The 23,064-nt window shown below is 29.6% G+C and overlaps 1 protein-coding gene and 1 long non-coding RNA gene across 8 annotated transcripts in view; one reads left to right on the forward strand and one right to left on the reverse strand.

Moving 5' to 3' along the window:
* The window catches only part of LOC107438011 (delta-like protein B), a 168,261-nt gene that overhangs the window by 39,711 nt on the left and 105,486 nt on the right, over positions 1-23,064 (reverse strand). For all 7 annotated transcript variants that reach the window (XM_071180331.1, XM_071180338.1, XM_043040817.2 and 4 more), the window contains one exon: positions 21,216-21,254. The gene's annotated coding sequence lies outside the window, so the exon portion shown is untranslated. The remainder of the gene's footprint in view (positions 1-21,215; positions 21,255-23,064) is intronic.
* Positions 11,704-23,064, forward strand: part of LOC122269130 (uncharacterized) — a 92,001-nt gene continuing 80,640 nt past the window's right edge. The window contains exon 1 of the long non-coding RNA XR_006224994.2: positions 11,704-11,843. This is a non-coding gene — a long non-coding RNA (uncharacterized lncRNA). The remainder of the gene's footprint in view (positions 11,844-23,064) is intronic.

Raw genomic sequence — 23,064 nt, forward strand, 5'->3', positions numbered from 1 at the left:
CAACGCTTCTGCTGCTGACTGGGCTCACCTGAGAATCCGGCATGAAAAGAAGAGATGAGGATAATCACAAGGATCGAGAGGTGGATGCAGTGAGTGTGAGGAGGAGGGAAGATGATGCAGAAGAGCGCCTCATCACATTCCAACAATGAGATAATCCAGCATAGAGAGAATCGGTAGAGATGCCGACAAGAGCCACATCCGCACGGAGTCTCCCAGAGGGGTGCACCGCGTTGGTCGTTTCCATGGTAACGATAGAGAGTAAAGTTAACCTTATCACATCCGCTCAACACGACCGATGTGGCCGCTCTAGTGAGGGTGAATATTCGGAAAAAGCGCGATCGAACGCGGCGTCTTTTTGGCGGATAATACTGGCGCCAAATGGAGAGAAAAAGCCAAGATATTTTCGATTGTTTTGTAGAACTAGGGCCACATACATCTTAATACCTTTATATTATCGAAAATGTGTTCATGCACATTTATCGTAATTATGTAAGGACTGGTGATTAAAGATACAATATCAATATATTATGGAAAATGATGGATCATTGACATGTATTGTAATTATATGAGAACTGATTATTAATAATAAATCTTCAAAACCTTAAAATTGAAGAAAAAAAAATTATAGTAGAACATTAATGCTTACATTTTGTAATAATAATAGCATATTTTAAAGTAATACCTTGATGTGAAGATGGCAATGCTAGATGCAAACTTAAAAGCAATACAAAAATAAGTTTTCGAATTTGATTTAAAATGAGAATATCTACAACTTCAGTTATCCGTTAAAGTTTAAGAACAGCTCTTTAAAATCACAATGTATTGGAATGAAACAACATTTCTAAATAGTATTTTATCAATAATTTAATTAATGATTAGACTAATTGTAATCAAAATATTTTTAAATAAAAATATATAGCTTTTCATTAACATAGTACGAGTATATTAAAGTTTTTAATTGAAGTTTAGATCTGGAAATCATACAGGGGATCAAATATGAAGCGTGTGTAATTTGTTTTTATGAAATTTCAATATGAAACCATAGGAATCGGAACTGATTGTATATTTTGAAATATCATGATTTATTTGAGCACTGGTGTCGGGTCGCATATAGGTCAGAGGGGCCAACAAACTGTTTAAATGTATTTACATTCGATCCGTGATTTTTTTATTGTAACTCATTTTTAATTGCAATAGTTTCATATAAAATAATGCTGAATAATTAGATTAATGATTTTTTTTATCAATTCGCTAAGCAATGATCAAAAATTTTTTTCTTTTTCTTATCATAAGGAAAATTTGTGCTCGCTCATTTTCAGATCGCCAGTGAAGAATTGGCCCAGATCTTTACAAATTATGCCTTTTATGTGCCTGAAATATTTATAAATCGTGAAATACAAGAAACAATGAAAGTTTAGTTTCTTTTTAAACAAAAATATTTATTTTTCGAAGTAATGCATGCTGGCAAAATTCAAAATTAGAAATTTTACTTTTTTTTCTCTAAAATTATTGACCGATAACTCAGCCGATATGTAATTCGTTTTTTTTATTAGCCAAAGCATTAAGAAAACGTTTAATTTCTTTCTGTATCTCACGATTCAAAATTGCACTGATCATTATTAAATTAAATAATTTTAGAATTTATTTTTGCAAGAAATTATATTTTCGTAAATTTAAGAGGATACTTTCGACTGTTTACCTTCCTCGTCAATCTATTAGGATCAAAGTTTCCAAATCGCGACAACCCCTTTCCCTTATTTTAAGAACCACAAATCCGAATCCACTGGGAAAAAGATTATATTTGATAATAGAAACTGTGAATTCGTGTCTGGTTTCTCCACATAATTTATCAGTTGTACTGCCATTGTTTAAAAAATTATGTTTATTTAACACATTTTCGACCAAAGGTGCGCAATCGCACCATTGCAATAAATATTATTCTATCAACAGTGTGACGTATATTATTCACATATTTTATTTTTCTGCTATTGTCAAGAGCTATGCAAATATGTATAAAATATTAGTGACTCAATTGGAGTAAACACTTTTTATAAAGAAATTTTTAAACTTAACTTGAAACGCTTATCGACGAATTCGACATTTTGAAACTGCATAATTATTTCATTTGAAATTTATCATACGTTTTTATGAAATTACTAACCATATGCTGGATTAAAGTTGCAAGTTCTGTAAATAAAATAAGATAAAGCAAATTTCATAAAAGAAACTAATGTTTAATTAAATGGTTTGTCCATTGATTTGGTCAATTGTGCATACAAGCACCATTTTATTTCTCAAATAAAATATTATTTTTCACTCGCGAAATTTTTTTTGCTTCTTAATGTATGCAATTAACGAATATTTCCATGAAAATACCATCTTACAAAATTTGTATGCTTGGTCTGAAATGGTTTGAAAGAATAAACTTCTGTTTTCATAGCATAATTCATAATTCATTGGGAGTACAAACTAATTGGCATACCTAAAGGCTTTCATTTTAAGCTATTAAAATCTTAATTTTAATACGTCAAAGTTAGATCATTATATCAGAAGAATGGCGATCTCTCCATATTTAAAAATTGTAAGGAATACCAATATCGCCTCTCTTTTGAGTGTTCAATCTAAGTCTTATTGTTAAAACAAAATATATATTGTTAAATATATATTTTGTTTTAACAATAAGACTTAGATACTTAAAACTATTATGATGTGTAAAACATGTACATACAGGGAGTTCAATGGAATAAAAAAACTAATTTCGCTAGTTAGTTCGAGAATTAATAACTGTTAAATCAGATTTAATTTCTTAAAAATTATTGCAATTGGAATTCAATATGTGAAGCTATGTAATTTAAAATAGCAAAATACAAAATTTGTGTGAAATCGGTCAAATAGTTCCTGAGAAATCTATTTAAAAAAAAAAACGACTTTTTCATTAATACTATCTCTTAAGAACTATTATACCGATTTCCCTCATACTTTGTATTTGCCATTTAAAATTACATTTTTTAAAATGATGTAACATTACATTCTTTAAAAAGATGTAAAAATTGTATACTTTACAATTGAATTTTTTTCCTACTATTATTATGTAAAATAATAAAAAAATAATAATTATGTACTAAAATTTATATTTTGCAAGGATTTATCTTTAGGCAAACAAATTTAAAAATTTTGTAAAGCAAAATTTTCAACAAAGAAAAAAAAATTCTTGAGATTTGTCAAACTACGTAAGAAGTAAAACTACCATTAAGGTGTCCAAACTTTGGATCGCTCTAACTAAACAATGGTGAAATAACAAATATATTAATATGTAATATATATAATATATATGACATTAATATGTAATATATATAATATATATAACATTAATATGTAATATATATAATATTAATATGTAATACATATAATATTAATATGCAGAAATTAAAATTCGTCGAAATAAAGAAATGTCTCTTTAGAGAAAGTGCGTTTTTGGGTTTGATTTCGTAATTTAAAATATCGTATGCACTCATTAATTAACATATTTGAGGTCAACCTCTCGAACCATTTAGATTGAGCATTAGAACGTGAATATCCGATCTTTAGAGGATTAAGAAAATTCATCAAAAGTTATTCAGGGTGGTCCATTTATTTATTTTTTTTGCACTCTGTACATTAATAACTAAACATGGGGTTTTAAATATCCCCCTATCTGTAATTATAATAAGAATAAGTTATCGTAACAAGACAAAAATTATTAAACTGTTTCCTTTGGGAATTATTATTAATAATATTACTTTATGACCCGGTGGAAAATTTTTTTTGATACGTTTAAAGCTTGGCATTAAGCTCAAAAGCAGTCACTTAAAATGTTTTTGTAAATATGTTACGAGTAGATATGTTTCGTTGTTTATTCGAAAGTTAGACTGTGAAATTTTTATAAACATTGAAATTATAGTGTACAAGTGTCCAAGTTACGCCTTGTTTCCCTGTATATACAGAATATTCTGCAATGATCGTTGTTAATAAGCATTTTAAAAAACTTTGCAAACAATACATTTTTAAAATATGCATATAAGGTATAAAAATAAGTATTCTAAGAGAAAAAACTTTATCAAACTCTTAAGATTCGCTATTGAATTAAATAAAAGTAAGGAATTGAACACTAATCAAAGTTCCTCGGAAGATCTGAAATTCTTCCACTTGTCTATATACAGCATTTTAAAGCTTTATCCACAAACGAACCGAGTCTTAGAAAATTTTAGATTTCTTTTTGTTGTATAGATCGCTTTCTTCACAAATGAAGTTTGGATTCAATTATCATACTCGCTTTTTAAAGACAATTTATAGCAAAAATTATTTTCTATTATTATCCGAGTGTTTCTCAAAAAGTTAAACTGATTAAGAAATTATTTCACCAATTTCTATAAAATTTCGGATTTTTTTTATAAAATTTGAAGAAAAAAAATTAGAATATTTCTGCAACCTACAGTTAAAAAATGTTGTGATCTGTAAATGATATGCAATGATAACATGAAATAATATATAAATTAAGTAAATGATAAAAATATTAAATGACTTTAAAAAATTACTTTTTGCATGGAATTATGTATTGTCTAGACTCTAGATGAACGAGTTTTATAATTGAGGGCAAATATATTTTGATTAGCTTCAGTTTCTCCTGATAAGTGGCTAAGTACGAGTAAAGTAAATTTGCCTAAAATTTCGACCCTCTCATTTGACTGAACTATTGGAAAAAATTTTAGAGAATGCATATAATCCCCCTCTTTTTCTGTGGTGGCTCAGGGGATAGAGCTTTCGTCTTCTAATGAGGTGACCCAGGCTCGAATCCTAGTGGTGGCTGGTAGATATGAATTATGCTCTTGGCATCCGCTACCTAACGCAAAATATCCTCTGTGATGGACAAATCATGGGACAAATCACATCCCCTAGCCAATGGGCTAACCGTGGAAGGTTTTCGTGGTTTTTTTTCCCTCCGTGTAACGCAAATGCTGGTTAGTTCCATTAAAAAATCATTCAGGCTGGGTAGTTTGTCCCAATGCTTGATCCAGGAAATCCCTTGTCTTCTGGATTGGGTTCAAAATTACAAAGCTACGAAGTTGAATATTAATAGACGTAAACTCAGAATTGTGTCGGCTGTTCAACGCTTCAAAGGAAGGGGAAAAATAAAATTATCTTCTTTTGAGGGAGAAACATTCTAATACCTTATATTTTTGAAACCAAAATGTAAATGAGATACTTCGAAAGGAAAATAAGTTTTCTTGTCTGATTTCGTATCTTAAAATATCGTCTGTATTACTAAATTAGCATATAAAATTTCAATTTTTTTTTCCAACCATTTAATTAATGTATAAAATACAATCATTAATCTAAAAGTAATTCAGATTTTCTTTTTTTCTTTTTCTCTGCATTGTACCTTTATGCTATAAAGAGTTAGCTTAAAATTCTTACGAAATTTCTTTTAAAGCATATCCAGCTAAAAAAAAAATAAGCATTATTCAATCACTATTGTCATTAAAGTAATTTTAAGTACCGGAAATTCATTTTCGTGACGATTAATAATAACCTGTTAACACGCAATGTCGCGCAACCATGATTGCCATAATATTATATATATATATATATATCTCCTAATGTTTAAACTACAAAAAATCAATAATGGAAAATATTTTTAAACTACATCCTACTTACCATACAATATCTCATTAATCAAATAATGTATAATTTTGGTGGGGGTTTGTCCCCTAAACCCTCCCCAAAACTACGCCACTGGTTGTAGATAAGATTTCTTTGAAGAAACTGAGTTTTTCATTCTTCTGAAAATGTAAAAGGTGAAAAAACTAATCTCTGCAAAAAATTACCGGGTTTTCAATGTAGAATACAATCATCTTACCCTAGACTAAAAATAGATAAGTGAAGATATATATACATATAAAAAAGATGTCAAACATTGCATCACAATCTCTTCACAATGAGGAGCGCTATGTAGATTTTTTAGAGTTTGGTTGGTTTCATTTTCAAAGTCACTTTCGATTTCGTTACATTTTTGGCACAAAATTTCACAAGACAGTATTAAATATGGTGTTTTGTTGGTAAATGTCGCAGGAAGTATGTTTTGGCACACTTTGTTTAGAGCTGTATTATATTGAAGGTTTCATGCTTAGTTGGGTATAAATAAAATTTTCCTATATAAAACCATTATTTATTTGAAACTATTGGTTCTATTGACTTAAATTCTGTTTTTATTGGATTTTAGGTAAGGTAGCACATTAGAAACAATGCCTCGCTTTTCTCAATGGCAATGTTAGATGCTTAAATAAGTTGAAGTAAAAAACTATACCAACAACTTTATTAGTTCTACTGATTAAGGATTGATTTTATTTAATTCAGCAAAATAAAATGTTCGAAACAATACCTCATTTGTCTAAATAAGGGTATTTAGATATTTGTCTTGAATAAGAGTTATTTTTTTTAATTATTAAAAAAACTGCAGACTTTATTACTTAAAAATTTGTTTTTATTTATTACAATAAATGCTTATCCTTTTTTTTAGTAGATTACAATACAATGTGGTGGTTATAAAATTCAGAATTTTCAATTTGTGAAAAAATGGTAAAAATGACATAATTATGCACTATTTTGCTTTAAAATTAGCATCCAAAAATCTCTCAGAATGAGCTATTGGCTTCTAAATAATTGTTTGGTCACAGGCTCATTATTATAGTTACATCTAAATAATATTATCCTTTAAATTTTGCTACATTTAATGCATAGTATTGTTAGATGCTATAGTTACATAATAACTCTGAATNGATTCGTATGCATGTAGAATATGGCTCGACTGTTCTCGAACTCATCCGCTACCTACTAAACTAGAGCGAGGCGTGCATGCTGTTTCGTTTATATCTTTCGAACAAAGTGTCTTACCATTCCAAAAATTTGGAATTAATATCATCATTGATTATACTTCACACTGTCGAAATATAAAAAAAATCAAAGATGTCCAAATTGGAAAAAAAAGCTGTTTTTTTCAAAAAATGAATTTTTTTATGTCAAACACAAAAAATTTTATATTTTAATGTTGATTTTCTTAAAGTTTGAGAAAAATCACTTCAAGAAAGTGTGTTTAAATATTTTTGTTGTTGGATGGCAGTACGTTAAAAAATAACTTGCAAAGTTGTGTGCTCAAAAAAGCGAAATTTTCAAAAATTCGTATAGTCAAAAATATGCAATTTAAACAAAAACGCAAAAATACGTGTCGATTTATTTTCAATAAAGAACAATAAAAAAAATAAATTATATCATTTTTGTATCATAGGTGTAAATTTTGTATGGATTGCCCCATATATATATATATATATATATATATATATAACAAAATAAATAAATACAAGAAAACACGAAGGAAGTTAAGAAAAACAATAATAATCATCCTTTTTTTTAAATCAGTTGTTTGTTATTTTTCTAATTACTATTCCCCCCCCCCTTTTCAAATGTCTATAATTTTCCTTTGTTTTATCTTCATTTTGAACTTACACTTAACAAACTATTAAGCAAATTTATGCGAAAATAATATTCTGAAAAATATGTAACTGGCTTCAGTAACTATACCCTTTGGTTTAGTTGTATGAACTTCAGTTAATATATCAAAATTGTCCTCATTTGAGCATGTGATATAGCGTGCAGTTGTTTATCCAGTTTGAATTGATATGTTGTTTCTTCTTAAGGAAAACGTTTTCGTAAATGATATATGATTACGAAAATAAATTAAAAGGTAAACATGCTGGTAAAATTTAAAAAATTTTTCTTAGCACTTTATTTGAAATATACACGTCCTTTTGCACTTGTCTGTATGTATGAAGGGTGTCCAAAATGCATGGAAATGGGCAAATATCTCATATTATGAAACATTTTAAAATACAAAAGTGAAATATTTTTAAAAGATATATTTCCTGATACTAAACATGACTCCCAAACCTCTGTCTCTGTAGAAGAGAGAGGATCAACTTCAAAATTTTAAAAATATATATTTTTTAATTGCAGATTTGAGCTCTTCAGCAAAATTTTCCCCCAATTTGACATATATACAGATGCCCTTTAATTTACTGGTGGCGCTATAATTGTAAAATGAAGATGATGTGAAAATTATTCAAAATAAGGTAGATAGGTTCTTCTTTTAGTAAGCAACAATAAGCTTCATAGGAACGGCCAAATATTTCTTCATCTAATAGATATAATTGTCCAATATTTGGAAAAAAATATTCAATGTCGTTAAAGCAAACCTTTATTTTATACACCTGATATTAAATAAGGATGTCTGAAATATTTAAAATAAGAAAATATTAACTCATGATATATTATTGAAAGGCTGATTAAAACATTTTACGTGTAATGGTTTACTAACAATTATGACTTAAGATGAAATTTAAATTTAAAAAAAAAACTATCCTGCTAATGAAACTAAATTAAAAACACTACTTAAACAAGAGCTATGCCTTTAAAAAAATCATTGAAATTTGCTAAATATTTTACTTTGATAAAAAGTATCGATGAACTAGATGAAAAAATGTATTATTTTTTGATTGATTTATGTCTAAAAATGTTGTTCTATCCCAAAATATATTGAATTGTGCTTAAGAATTTTAAAACACTTTGCGTATTCACATTATTATTATTCTATTCATTTGATTACTACCAAACTTTTATTTTATCTATAAAGGATCGTGAATAGATATTGTATATTATTTCTATTAATAGTTGAGAGAAGATATTAGTAGAATAATCTCTTATGTATATTTATAAAACCTTTTAATTAATATTTCAAAGCTTATAAAATAAGTACTTATTAAGTGATATTTCCTATTATTCAGATTAGGTAAATAAACGTCAATAATTGAATTTAATTTTTTATGCACCAAAAAAAAAGAAGAAAAAAGACAGACATCCTGAATAACTTTTGATCTAATGATCGGATCTTTAAGTCTTAGGGCTCATTCTTAATGATTTGAAGGGGTGACCTCAAACATGCTAATTAATTAGTGTAGACGATATTCTAAGCTACAAAATCAGGCACAAAAGCGTACTTTCTCTGAATAAGCATATCTTTTTTTCCATGGAGTCGGATTTCTGACCATAAAAATATGCGGGGTAGCCGCAATCTGAGAAATTTGGTCCTCATAGTTTGGTCAGCCGAGCGATCCAAAGTTTGGACCCATTAATGTTAATTTAACTTAGCGGAATTTGCCATATCTCGATCACTTAAGTAAATTGAAAAGATTTCTGCACACTAATATAAAAAATTCGCTTATAATATATAAAATATTATAATATATAAATAATATATAAAATTCGCTTATCCAAAGTTGATTCCATGCAAAAAATAATTTTTAATATATATTTATTATTATTATTTATAATTATTTTATAAAATAATAGTAGGAAGATTTTTTAACTGTAAGGTATAGAACTTTTTATATCATTTGAAAATACGCAATGTTACATGGCAGAATACAAAATTTGAGCGAAATCGGGTAAACAGTTCCTGAAAAATGGTATTTAAAAAAAAAGTCGCATATTTAAAATTCGATTTCTCAGGAACTATTCAACCGAATCTCAGGAAAAAGTCAAATTTCCCAGATTGTGGCTACTCCCTATATTTTGGGAGTTAGAAATCCGAACCCGTTAATAAAAATGTATGTTTATTCAGAGAAAGTACGTTTTTGCTTCTGATTTCGTAACTTAAAATATCTTCAAATATGCTAATTATTTAGCATATTTGAAGTCACCCCTTCTAACCTTTAAGATTGAGTCCTGAAAAAGGAAGATCTCATCCTTAGATCCAGCGTTATTAAAGATGGTTGGCTTTATTTTTTTTTTTTTTCCTATTTACAGTGCGCAAAAAAAAAAGAAGAGAAAGCTTTGAACAACTTTTGATTTAGTGATCGGATCTTCACGTTATCGAACTCAATCTTAATTTCTTAGAGGGAGGACCTGAAATATACTAACTAATTAGTACAAACAATATTTTAAGCTACGAAATCAGACGCTATGACGCACTTTGTCTGAATGAATATACCTTTTTTTCGGCGTATTCGGATTCCTTACCGTCAAGATATGGAAGGGCAATCAGTGAAATGTAGTCCCAATAGTTTGGTCAGGAGAGCGACCCCAGAGCTTTGACCCTATAATGTAAATTTTACTTCTGCGTATTTTGGTACATCTGGAGAACTTTATTAGAGAATCGAAAAATCTTTGCACACAGTTACAAAATTATACAGTTACAAAATTCGTTTATTCAAAGATAAATCCAAACAAAAAATAAATTTTAGTAAATATTTTTTTTTTTTTATTATTTTATTAGGTAACAGCCGAAAAAAATTTGATTGAAAGGAATGAAATTTCTTACATCATTTTACAGAACGAAATTTTATACATCGAAATACAAAATTTGAACGAATTCGGTCGAAATAGTTCCTTATAAATTGAATTTTAAACACACGACTTTTGTAATATTGAATTTTTCAGGAACTCTTCGAACAGTTTCGTTCTAATTTAATTATTCGTTCTTATTAAATTCATCAGGTCTTTCTTAAACACTGTACTATAGACTTAACTGACCTGCAAACCAAACTCAAATTGTTAGTAATAGTGCTCTTATAGTAACTATTAATTTCTGTCTTAGTTTGCAGACATTCTTTCAAAAAGAGAGCAAAACTTGTGATTTTGAGTTTTATTTCTTTTTTATTTTATCAATATGCTAGAGAAAGATATATTTTATATCCGTCATTGAGCAGCCAGCCCAATTTTGGATTTACGAATTAATGTTCCACTCCGTAGCCTTGTAATTTTGAACCAATCCAGAAGACAAGAAAACTCCTGGATCAGTACCCCCAGAGGTATTGATTTGTTATGAGAACATGGAGGACTTTGAGACTCGACAGATTTAACGTGCTTCAGTCACCATTTACTACACGGGGAGTCTTCGCCCGGCGGAGATCGAGCACCAGAACTCGTGGACATGGGCCCAGTGCCCTACCAACCAGGTTAACCCTGCCTCAGAGAAAGATATAATAATTGTTTTGTCATTCGTTATTTCATTCTACTTATAACAACTGCAAAATAAATATTCATAAAGTGCATCTTAATACATTATTCGCTAATATTATTGCAACAAGACTTTTTAATAATTAAATGCTCGTTTTTGGATTAAATATAAAGATTAAAAGCATCTGTGGATAGTTTCAAAAAATATTTATGATCGTAAAATTTACCGAAATAATACTTTCCAATTTTTTAAAAACACTATTCATTGTAGCATATAAAAAAATAACTTTCTCTTGAGATATAAAACTGATCATCTATAATGTACAGTCAGTTTCATCTCTCCTTTCGTTTTAATGTTGGGATTGGCCTTTTTTTCAGGAGAACTTTAAAAATGGGGGTTTGAGGGAGGAAAGGACAATGATACAACTACAAACCTTCATCAAAACTAGGAAGAGAAAAAGGACGCCCTGGAAAAGTTTTTGGCTCTTCTCCAGGTGTGATAGTCCACGATCTTCTAACTCCTCTTAAGTATTGCTATGGAAACCAGAGGATATGGGCAAGGAGGAAGGGAGAGGGGCATAACACGCGACCATCGCGTGGTCTAGCGTTTTTATAAGAAAGAAAAGGACGTCCTAATTGAGTGGAACAAGTGGCAAAGAAAAGAGACATCTGGACTGACGGTGTAGTAAAACTCAAATTTATAGAAAGATCCCTTAAAGGGAGGGTTTGACTACCGGCGGGTTTTGTAGGGAAGGTACTGTTTAAGGATGCTCCGCACCTTAGAACTCACCTTTCAGGTAAGTTCGTCTTAAGATCTTTTATGCTTGCGTATGAGTTACTAGTGAGGAGGGGAAGATAGAAATTTTTATGTCCACAGAAATAAGGCGAGACAAGCACTTCTACCGGATCCTCTCTAAGGTGGAGCAGCAAAGTTTCTTTTAAGGTTGTTCGGAAGTTTCCTTTTTCTCTCTCTAAGGGTGTGGAATGGAGCCCTAAAACTTACAAGAGTCCCTGGAAAAATTGAACACCGGATCTAGATCCTCACCCCTCTCATCATATCATCCAATAAGGCTGTTTACTCCCGGATGAAAGACTCTATGAATAATGAAGGGGAAGCCGCTGTTTCCGATAATATATCAGCGACACTACATGAATTTCATAATTATACAGAAATTGAAACAAATAGCCAATTTGATGGAACAGACAGTTGGTTTAATTATTAAAATATTTCTCCCACAAAAGGGGTGAAACATTAATTTTTAAACAATATAAATCCTCTTGAAATTTCTACTCTTCTAACTCTCTCAGTTATTGAACTTATTTCTCCTCAGAAAAGAAAATATCCCTTTGTGCATAGTTAATAAATATAATAATAATTAATAAGTATCAGATACGGATCTTAATTAAAAATGTTTATTTTTTATTAGTCTATTTATTAACAATTAAAAAATCTCTGGATTTTATGCTTATTCACAGATAAATTTATGTGTTTAACTGGTCTTTAAAAGAAATGAAATTTAAAGATTAGCTTTTCATTGCTACTAGATAGTTCAATAACAGTTTACAAGAAAAAGTGCATTTAAAATGTTAATTTTTTTTAATAAACATTAAGTTATAAAGGAGTCTCAATATATATTACTTGAAAATAATTCGAACGAATTTTTATGAGTAAATTATTTTTATGAGTAAAGGATAAAGTATTATTCAGATATGTAAAGTTTGAAAATCTCAAAATATGTATGCAAGTTGCGAAAACACTTTTGCAATGAATAGATAAGACATGGTAGATAAGATCTTTCCCATAATATGCGCATAGATTACCTGACTTGAAATGACGATGAAATTAAAGATTATCAAAACAGGACCTAGCTCAAAAGTTTAAAACTTTTCCAAAATAGTTTAATCAAAAACATTACGTTACAAAAAATTTATACAGAAATTTATTTCTTTATTTTACTTGGTTCAATTGCTCTGATAAAAAATATTTCATGAATAAATACTATAGAATGGGGATAAAGTGATCCCTTTTAATTCTTGCAAATGGCTATTCTCAACTCTCCTCTCCTCCGGGTCAGGCCCGTAGCCAGGGGGGGGGGGACCGTCGGGACAAATCCCCCCCGAAATTCGGGGATTCAAACTTTTTAGTCTTTCTTTGAGCCTCTCAATAAAAACAAAAACAAAAACTGTTGAATCAAACCTTTTATTAACTAACTTTATTAAGCATATTTCGGGATATTCTGGTTTGTCCTAAAAAAGTAATCGAAAAATTTTCTTCAAATCCCCGTCGCATGTCTTTGTAAACTTCGTTTACAAATCGATTATAATTATTATGTAATATTAATTGAAAAATAATTATTATGTAATATTTTTTAATTACTAGTTTAAGTTTTGCGAACAACAGAATAAACAATATTTGTTACGACGTTTTTCACCTACTTTGCATGTCTGAAACTGTCCTTGCTTCTTACCATATCCCCCCCCCACCGAAAAAATATCCTGGCTACGGCCTTGCTCCGGGTATCCACTGACCAATGATTTATTTTAAAAAAAGTTCCAGAAGTATAAAGATCATGAACTAGAGTCTCTTTGAGGTCGAACTAATCGTTGGAAGTTTCTGTGGCTTTGTACTTCATATAACACAACAGTTGGCTACTTTTCTAGAAAAGACAAGCACAAAATCGGGTTTGACAGTGATCCTAGAACGCCTTTGTCATCTGGATTGGGCTCTAAACTACAAGACTGTGAAATTAAGAATGAAGATTTGTCTATTTTGGATATATATTTTCTATTTAACGTCACTTATAAAGTAAAATTAAATAAATGTTATAATGAAGAATAACTGTGTCAATCAATGCAATCCTTTAGCGAAAAACTGGTTTCTAGGAATATTTTTTAAATAATATTTATAAAAATATTGGTGTCCAGAGTTACAGATTTGAAAGTAAAAGAAAATAAATAAAAAAAATTACATTTGGTTAACTTGTTGGAAATATCAGTTTATTTACTGATTATAAGAACACATGACAAAATTACAACCCTCTAGAGAAATCATGAAATGTCGGAGATAGGTCTGTAATGCTTTAGCTTTGAGGATGATTTTCTTATTATGGTTTGGGCTCGCTGCTGAGATAGCCTCTAACAGGAATTAGCATGTTTACTTTAACATTCCAGAGGATTATGTAATGCTTTTAGTCAAGTCAACATCTCCATGATACTGAATGTTTTCAAGGCAGCAACAGCAAATTTAATCTGGATGGAAGAATGTATGGCTGGTTTTATGTTTTATGCCCACACTTGTTTACATCTCGATTGGCTTGAAAAATAACCTGATTTGAACCGCATCGAAAATTTGTGGGCCATACTGGAGCAGGAAGTATACATCAAAATCAGCTTCCTCTCAAATTGATGGATTTGTGCGATCATCGGGCTGGATGATTGTGATCAGATGCGGCAAAATTCTCAGATGTGACGTATTTGTGAAACCCATTGACTTAACTTTTTAACCAAATTCAAGCGGGTATCAAGTCTAGAAGCAGAATTACACGGTATTCAATGATATTATTCATGATTTCTCCAAGAAATTAACTTTCGTGCTTTGAGCTTATTTAAATTATACAATATGTTTCTGCCCTCTTAGAAGTTTTGAATAAATTCCTAACTTTCGAATCAGAACATGCTTGGAATCAAATTTTTTTAGCATTCATTGCAATATCAAAACGCTATCTGCTGTACGTCAACTAATATTAAAAAAAAAAAAAAAAAAAAAAAAAAAAAAAAAAAAAAACGTAGAGAAAAAATTTTAATGCACTTTTCTCTGCAACACTTAAGTAGACTAAATCGATTATAACATCAGTATCGTTATAATTGACCGACGTATACATAATGCGTCTTGACCAAAATTTGGTCAAGGAGCTGCTCAAGTTGGAGATACTAAAACTTCTTGAAAGATATAAATTAAAATAATAATATTTCTCTTAATAACTCAAATCACTCTCTTAAAAAACTTCCATAACAATCTGAATAATATAATTTGTACGTGCTATAAATTTAATAGTTGCACAGAATTGGGAATCAACTGTACTACCCCGAACGCCCCTTTTTGCATATAAAATGATATTTCTGCAGTGCATTTCTCCACATTCTGGTCATGAAACAAATCCGTTTGATTCAAATAATAAGATATAGGGCCGGGTTAGCCTGGTAGGTAGGACACTGGGCCCATGCCCAAGAGTTCGTGAGTTCGATCCTCTCCGGCCGAAGACTCCCCGTGTAGTAAATGGTGACTGATGCACGTTAAATCTGTCAAATAGCAAAGTCCTCCATGTTCCCATAACAAATCAATACCTCTGGAGGTACTGATCCAGGAGTTTCCTTGTCTTCTGGATTGGTTCAAAAATTACAAGGTTACGGAGTTGAGCATTTGTAGTCGTAAGCTCAAAATTGTGTCGGCTGCTCAACGGCGGTTATAAAAAAAGATATTTATATATCATGAAACTGCCCAAAACGTTGCTTGAATCTAATTTCTGATCATTTATTAATAATTTTTAATTCTAATTAAATACTCCAACCAACGAAGGTAAGTCCAATAAATATATTTCTGCATAGACAATTGCTTTGAATAGATACAAACTGAAAAAAAAAATCTTTAACCATTGTTAAAAGTTTTGAATTGCTCCAAACGTTGTTCAATATATCAGATGCTGAGTCTCAGTAGGATATCAAATAATTATAATAGGAAAACGTCTAATGTTAAGATTATATTGTACAAAAATTAAGTCTATTGCTCCTTTTTAGCGGTGCTAAATAAATCTACTAAGCTTTGTTTCGCTTTGAAACGCTCTGAAAAAAGTAAAGCTCACTGGTTGTATTGAAAAATGGCACTTTTTAGAATTTGATTTATTCATTTACCCTGCTTAAAAACTGTTTCAAACAATGCTTAATTTTTTCATCGCTAGAGTTTTCTAACCTTCTTAGGTATATAGCACAAATTTTGTTTCATATCAAAATTTTATATTATGAGCATTGTTGTTGTAGTTCATTTACGTCTCACTAGGGCTGCATAATGGGCTATTGGCGACGGTCTGGGAAGCATCCCTAGGGATGATCCGAAGACATGCCATCACAATTTTGATCCTCTGCAGAGGGGATGGCACCCCCGCTTCGGTAGCCCAACGATCTGTACGCAAAGTCGAGCACTTTACGGTAGAACAGTTTAACGAGGACCCATACCGCACACCCTCGGTCCCTACGCAGACTGATCCAGGGGGTCACCCACCCGCACACTGACCGCAGCCTTGACTTCGGTGATCTGCTGGGAGCCGTGTCTTAGCGATGAGTCCACTGCGGGACTTATATTATGAGTATGGTGATTTTCTAGCTAGTAAAAATTTTAATGGTGGAAATTAATTTTATTTCCCTTTAACTCACAGCTTAATTTATTATTGATTAAACAATCAATCTGATTTATTTTATCGTGATTAAAAATTGGTAAAATTTAATACAGGAACACGCTTTTTTATCAGTGTTTATAAATAATTTTAAACCTCTTTATGCTCAAGTGAATTTAATTGCCTCGGCAGGTGAAGTTATTTTTAAACTGGAACTAAACTCCTTCAAGGTTATACAGCAAATCAATCAATGTCCATCTTTTTTTATTTCAGTAGCTCTTACAGATCAAGTATAAATCAAAGATTGTAACCTGATGTCCACATGAGGAGAAATAGATAAAATCGAAAAATGCAGAATATAGATAGTTGAATGAGTCTACAGAGCATCCGTTCTTAGGGCTTCTTCAAATTTTAAACGCTCCAACAAGCAACTGTTCTCATGCCCAAGAATTAAATTTTTTCTGTTTAAGACCTTGAATTTTTCTTTTTTCAAATAATCCGTTTATTACTATGATCAATGATAGCAGTAAATTCTATTCTTGATAAAGAAGTAGTCTTGCACTGAACAATAAGACTGAGAGTCGATACATTATTCGAACCTTTGACTCAGATGCTACTCCGGTGTCCTTTTTATATATATATTTTTTTTTATCCCTAATTACAAGCAAAAATATGTTTTGGAATTTTTTAATTATAAAAAACAGTCTAATAGTTACTTAAGAAATCTGTTAGATAATAGGAATTAAATTTGTACTAAAATATATAATATCCAAGAATAGTCTGGATTTTTTTTCCATTCATACTCAAAAACTTATCAATAATTTATTTATCAAATTAAATAAATTTTTAGAGATGAATGACTGTTTCTCTTAGATCTAAAAAAACGGCAAATCAATGCAAATTTAGGAGTGAGTCGAGTTTGGAAGATTCTAACTTTAATGCAGAAAAAGATATCCGTGTTTCAGATTGTATTTCACAACAATGAATTATTAAAATGCTAAATATAATATTTTTTACTTATTTTGACCTAAGTTAATACTAATTAATGTAAAAAGTATGAAAAATATGTTCAATAAAATTCTTCGTCAAAGGGTTAATTGCTTTCAAATAAGATATTGTACAAAAAGTTGAGAACAGTGTTTCTACATTTATATCGATAGATTTGAATTTAAAACTGACAAATCGAAATTATAACGAAAATCTGGGATTTTTATCAAAGTTTAAGAGAAGTCTAGTGTCTAGCCTAGTATTTAACAGCTGCTATCTTTGAATGCTCAATAAATAATTAGCTGAATGTCAGCCAGAAATTGGAGATAGAAAGTAACATAATTAACTTAAAAAAATTTATTACTGTTTCCCAAACTAATTTACTTCAACTTTGAAAACCACCAAAATTATAATTTCAAAATTTCAAACTGTGGAGGTGTGTAAATTTAACATATTAAAAAATATAATTCCTTCATTGCATAAAAGTACGTTAATAAATTATTATTTAATAATAAAGATGTTATTAAAATATTAAAGATCAAGTAATTTATATGCAGAAAAAATAATAAAATTAAATTTTCCAATAAATACAATAGTGCATCTATAGCAGAGAAAGTTGAAAGTCTACTGCAATTTAAGTTTACTTGAAAAAGCAAAGTATGCAAAATTTTAAATACTTTTTTGAGGTCAATAGGCGTGTATGCTTCGTCTTTGACTTAAGAAAAATCGATATTTAATTGATATCCTTATTTAACTAAGTAATAATTTATTAATAACACAATTACACTTAATTTTCATTTGTGAGTTAAATCACACTAGCGAATCATTTGGTTATTGATAGAGAAACTAAACCTTTTATGGCCCACGAAGACCAAAAATGTTCCTTTATGCGGCTGTCTTCTGAAAAACGATGTGTCTAGCCTTTGTTAAAATGATCAACTATGAAGTCATTCTTCTAAGAAGTTATTAAATAAATTTTCGAAATTTTTTTCATCTCCTTATCTACAATATTTTCACACTTAGTGGTTAAGGCCGGGATAGCCTGAATGAAGGCGCTGGGCTCATGCCCAAGAGTTCGTGAGTTCGATCGCCGCCGTCCGAAGACTCCCTGTGTAGTAAATGGTGACTGATGAAAGTTAAATCTGTCGAGTCACAAAGTCCTCCATGTTCCCATAACAAATCAATGCCACTGGGGGTACTGATCCAGGAGTTTTCTTGTCTTCTGGATTATTTCAAAATTGCAAGGCTACGGAGTTGAACAATAGTAGTCGTAAACCCAAAATTGGGTCGGTTGATCAATGGCGGATATAAAATATATCTTTCTCTAACATATTGATAAAAAAATCACAAAATCACAAGTTTTGCTCTCTTTTTGAACGAATTTCTGCAAACTAAGACAGAAATTAATAGTTACTATGAGAGCACTATTTTTAACAATTTGAGTTTGGTTTGCAGGTCAGTTAACTCTGTAGTACATTGTTTAAGAAAGCCCTGATGAATTTAATAAGAACGAATAATTAAATTAGAACGAAACTGTTCGAATAGTTCCTGAAAAATTCAATATTACAAAAGTCATGAGCTTAAAATTCAATTTATAAGGAACTATTTGACCGAATTCGTTCAAATTTTGTATTTCGCTATATAAAATTACGTTCTGTAAAATGAAGTAAGAAATTTCATTCCTTTCAATTAAATTTTTTTCGACTATTACCTAATAAAATAATAAAAAATAATAAATATTAACCCATAAAGGTTCAACGACGGTTACAAAATAAATAAAAATATTTTCACACTTATATTTTCAATTGGTGGTTAATATTTATTTTTATAAATGCAGTCCAACTCTAATAAGGAGTCTAATGCAAAGTTGTTATTTCTCTAAGATAATAGGAAAGAAGAAGAAATATAAAATAACTGTTTCGTGCTGCTCAGCTTGTATTATCTTTAACCGCTTTGTTTTTTTTCACTTAAGGAAAAAAAAATCATGGATAGCGAGAAGCAGGGTGTGGAAGATGTACAGTTTACTAACTACTTGCTTGTAAGAAACATTGTAATCTTCAGAAAGACGGAGAAAAAATGTTCCGTTCTGCTTTGCAACAGAGCGTGGACAATGATGACATTTCCGGCGGGTACAAGAAGTCAGTGTTTTCTCATTTATAAAGAAGGGAAAAAAAAATTATTATCAAGTACAGAAATATCGTCAGAATAAGGAGAGGAAATTCATCGTACCCTTGTATTTCCAAAACAAACTGACAAAGGAATGAATCCTTTCGTGACAATGAAAGGGATTGTATATTAAAATATAGCCTCTTTAACACATTAGCGTGCCTAAATGAGGCACTGTGCTGAGAGTAAAAATGAAGAAAAAATGAATCAAAAAAAGATTAAACGCTTAAAACAATGGAAGAATTTATTTCGCTTTCAAGGTCAGATCATTTTGTTCTATATCACGTCCACAGGTTGAACAGGTTAGAGGATACACCGAGTACGAACTGTTGATGAGCAAATCCTTTTTATTTCGAAAAATGTCTGCTCAATTGGTTACTGCGTGGTTTCAAAAGTGAAAAATCTAGTAAAAGCATTTATAAGTATAGTTATAATTTTCTTTTACCCCTTAAAAGTCTTTAACTTTTTTGCTAAATTTTATTATAGTAAGTAAACTTGTTTATTGATAACGGTCTTGTTAAATAATTACATCAAATAGAAAAAAAAAACATTCTTTTTCTACTTTTTTTGCATAAAAACAACGAATACTGCATGCGATTTAATTTTCCGTTGTTAGATACGTTTAAAAACCTAAAAAAATCTCTTTCTAAAAATGAAAAATACGAAAATTTTTATCACTATACAGTTTAAATTTTTTTTTAAATTTAAAAAATAGAATCTTCAGTTTTTCACGCCAAAGTTCTAAGAATTTTAAAAAAATTTAAATTGCTGAAAATAAATTTTATTAGCTGAATGGAGGTTACTTATAGGTGTGTTTTTTTGTTGTTATTTATGTGCTGAGCGTTTACAAAAAGAATTGAACGAAAATTTAATTAAGTATTAGTTTTATTTTAATCATTTTATCCAAACGGTCCGGAAATACTTCAAGTTTACTTCCCACCAAGTATAATTACAATAATTAATTTCATTTAAATAATTTTAATTATGACAGCAATGACAATGACAACAAAACTAATAAATTATTGGTTTTTGCAGTCATACACGCGACATCGGAAGCAGTAAGTTAAAGTGTTATTCTGCCTATATGATGGCACTGATCCTATAAGGTTCAAATGAACAAATAGAAGCAAATACTGATTGATTGTGAAAAAAATGAAGAATTTTTACTTCAAATTAAACTATTTGGCTGGAAAATATCTTATTGCACTCTATGTTTAAATTAAAAAGCAACACAAAGGAAAAATTCTCTACGCTCTTAGCACTAATGGATCGTACTTATCTACAGTTTTTAATTTACTTTAACTATTTTCAGTTTTACTTTTGATGTTAATTTTTACATTATTTTAATTTATTCACTGAAAGAGGTTTTTAATATTCAAAAAGTTTAATTTAGTTTGAAGGCATTGAATTTAAAACCAAAGCATGGCATTTGAAAGAAGGTTATAAAACCTCAGTTTAATAAAGTACAATAAGCATATCTTTGTTTGAAAATGTTTATCCCTAAAAATAAAATGTTTTAAAGTTTTTCATGATTAGCGTGTATCAAAATTCCATTTTTTTTCCATGAATTTACAATAAAGTACTATTTAGTTAGAAATCATATAGTGAAATAAGTATAAAGTCACTTACCAACCCAAACAGTAATAGAGTAAACTTCATTAATATCACCTGAAAATGTAAAAATAACTTATTAAATATTTCGTAGCTTCCAAATGTCGTGACACTCATTCACATAATTTACATAATCCCACAATTATAAATTGTTACTTTGTATCTGAATGCTTTATCACCATTAAACCTTTACAATTACGGTAACAATAGCATTTTTGAAAGAAAGAAAAAGATTTATAGATTTATAAAATAGGATTCATGGGATTAAATAGATGTTTTTGAAAATGATTTTTTTCTAATATCTTTCTCAAAAAATATCTCTAGAGCACAAATGAAATATTAGCATTTTATTTTAAGGAAACTTTTAATCTTTGCTTTTCGCAAAAAAGCTCCTAAATGTAGTTAAAAATTCATTAAATAGAACATTTAATTTTGGCTTCTATATGTTATAAGCCTTGTTATTGCAAAATTAAATTATAAAACCACACCCATAATTTAAATCACACTATGCTTTCGGAGAAAATATATCTCTTTATTTCACGTATTTTAAAAGCTTCATATTACTCAATTCGATAAAAAAAAATATCTAATTAATGCACGCATTTTAATGAAGTTTCAAATGGTTAAATAAGCTTTCAACTTAAATAATTTGTTTAAATTCAATTGCAAATTAATGTATAATAATAATTTGAAGATGTCTGTTGTAGTTGTTATAGTTATTATGAGCATATTTATCACAGTTATGAGCAATGCAAATGCAAATTGCTTTAAAGGGATTTTCCTTAATTGAAAAACAGAAATTTTGCTTAATTCGTATAATTGCGCAATTGTAAAGTTTCTGTTTTCTAAACAATTTGAAAGGAAATTGCATTTATGATCGAAGAAATAACACATATAAAATTTAAACTTTTTTAAACAGTTTTAATTTGTAATATGATCCATAATAATATCAAATTATGAATAGATATTTTGAAAAAAAAATTTTGTGTTCGAACTGACGTATTGAAAAAAGAAGCTAGTGCCATAATTAAATAAATAAACCCAAGTAAACTGAAATATTAAGATATAACAATGAGGTGATTAAAATTTCATACGCTTCAAAAATATACAAATTAGAAATAATAGTGAACATGTTTCAAGTGCTTGCGAATCGATATTTCAAAAAACAACTATATTCAAACTGACATATTTGTAAAAGAAAGCTAGCGTCATGATTAACTAAATAATCACCAGAAACTGAAGCTATGGAAACTAATAATACTTGATTAAAAATTTCATTCGCTTCAAAAATATACAAATTGGAAATAACAGTAGACATGCTTCAAGTGCTCAAAATTTGGCTCCCATTTTCAAGACTTGACAGACGTGAAGGGTTTTAAATAGTGTGCCATAAATAAATAAAACAACCGATTATTTTTATTTAATGCAAAACTTTAAATCTCGTGAAGGGATTATGACCAATAATAAATGACTCAGACTAAAATAATAAATATCTCAGATTAATGGTAAATGACAAAAAGGCCAAAAGATAAAAGTAGTTCAAAATTTAAGTGAAGAATATAGCATGTTAGCTTGCTTTCAGCTTGCACGTTAGCTTGCTTTAGCATGCTTTTAAATGTTAAGAGTTTCTTTTTTAAATTTTACTCCAGAATTATATTTTTAAGCATCTTAAAGCCTAATTTCGGCTCAAAAAAAAATTTCAAATTCTAAATATTTACATTTCCAATTTTTTTAAAGAAAAATATATGTTACGAGACAAATGCGAAAATGATTGCGTTCTGTTGTTGCGACACATGCCCTTAATCAATGTAAACATTTTTGAGAGCTGTACATCTGGAAGCGTTAGAGCATTGCCTTTTAGAGGGGG

This window comes from Parasteatoda tepidariorum, chromosome 1 (assembly GCF_043381705.1).
Source record: "Parasteatoda tepidariorum isolate YZ-2023 chromosome 1, CAS_Ptep_4.0, whole genome shotgun sequence".
In the NCBI taxonomy this organism is placed as follows: Eukaryota; Metazoa; Arthropoda; class Arachnida; order Araneae; family Theridiidae; genus Parasteatoda; species Parasteatoda tepidariorum.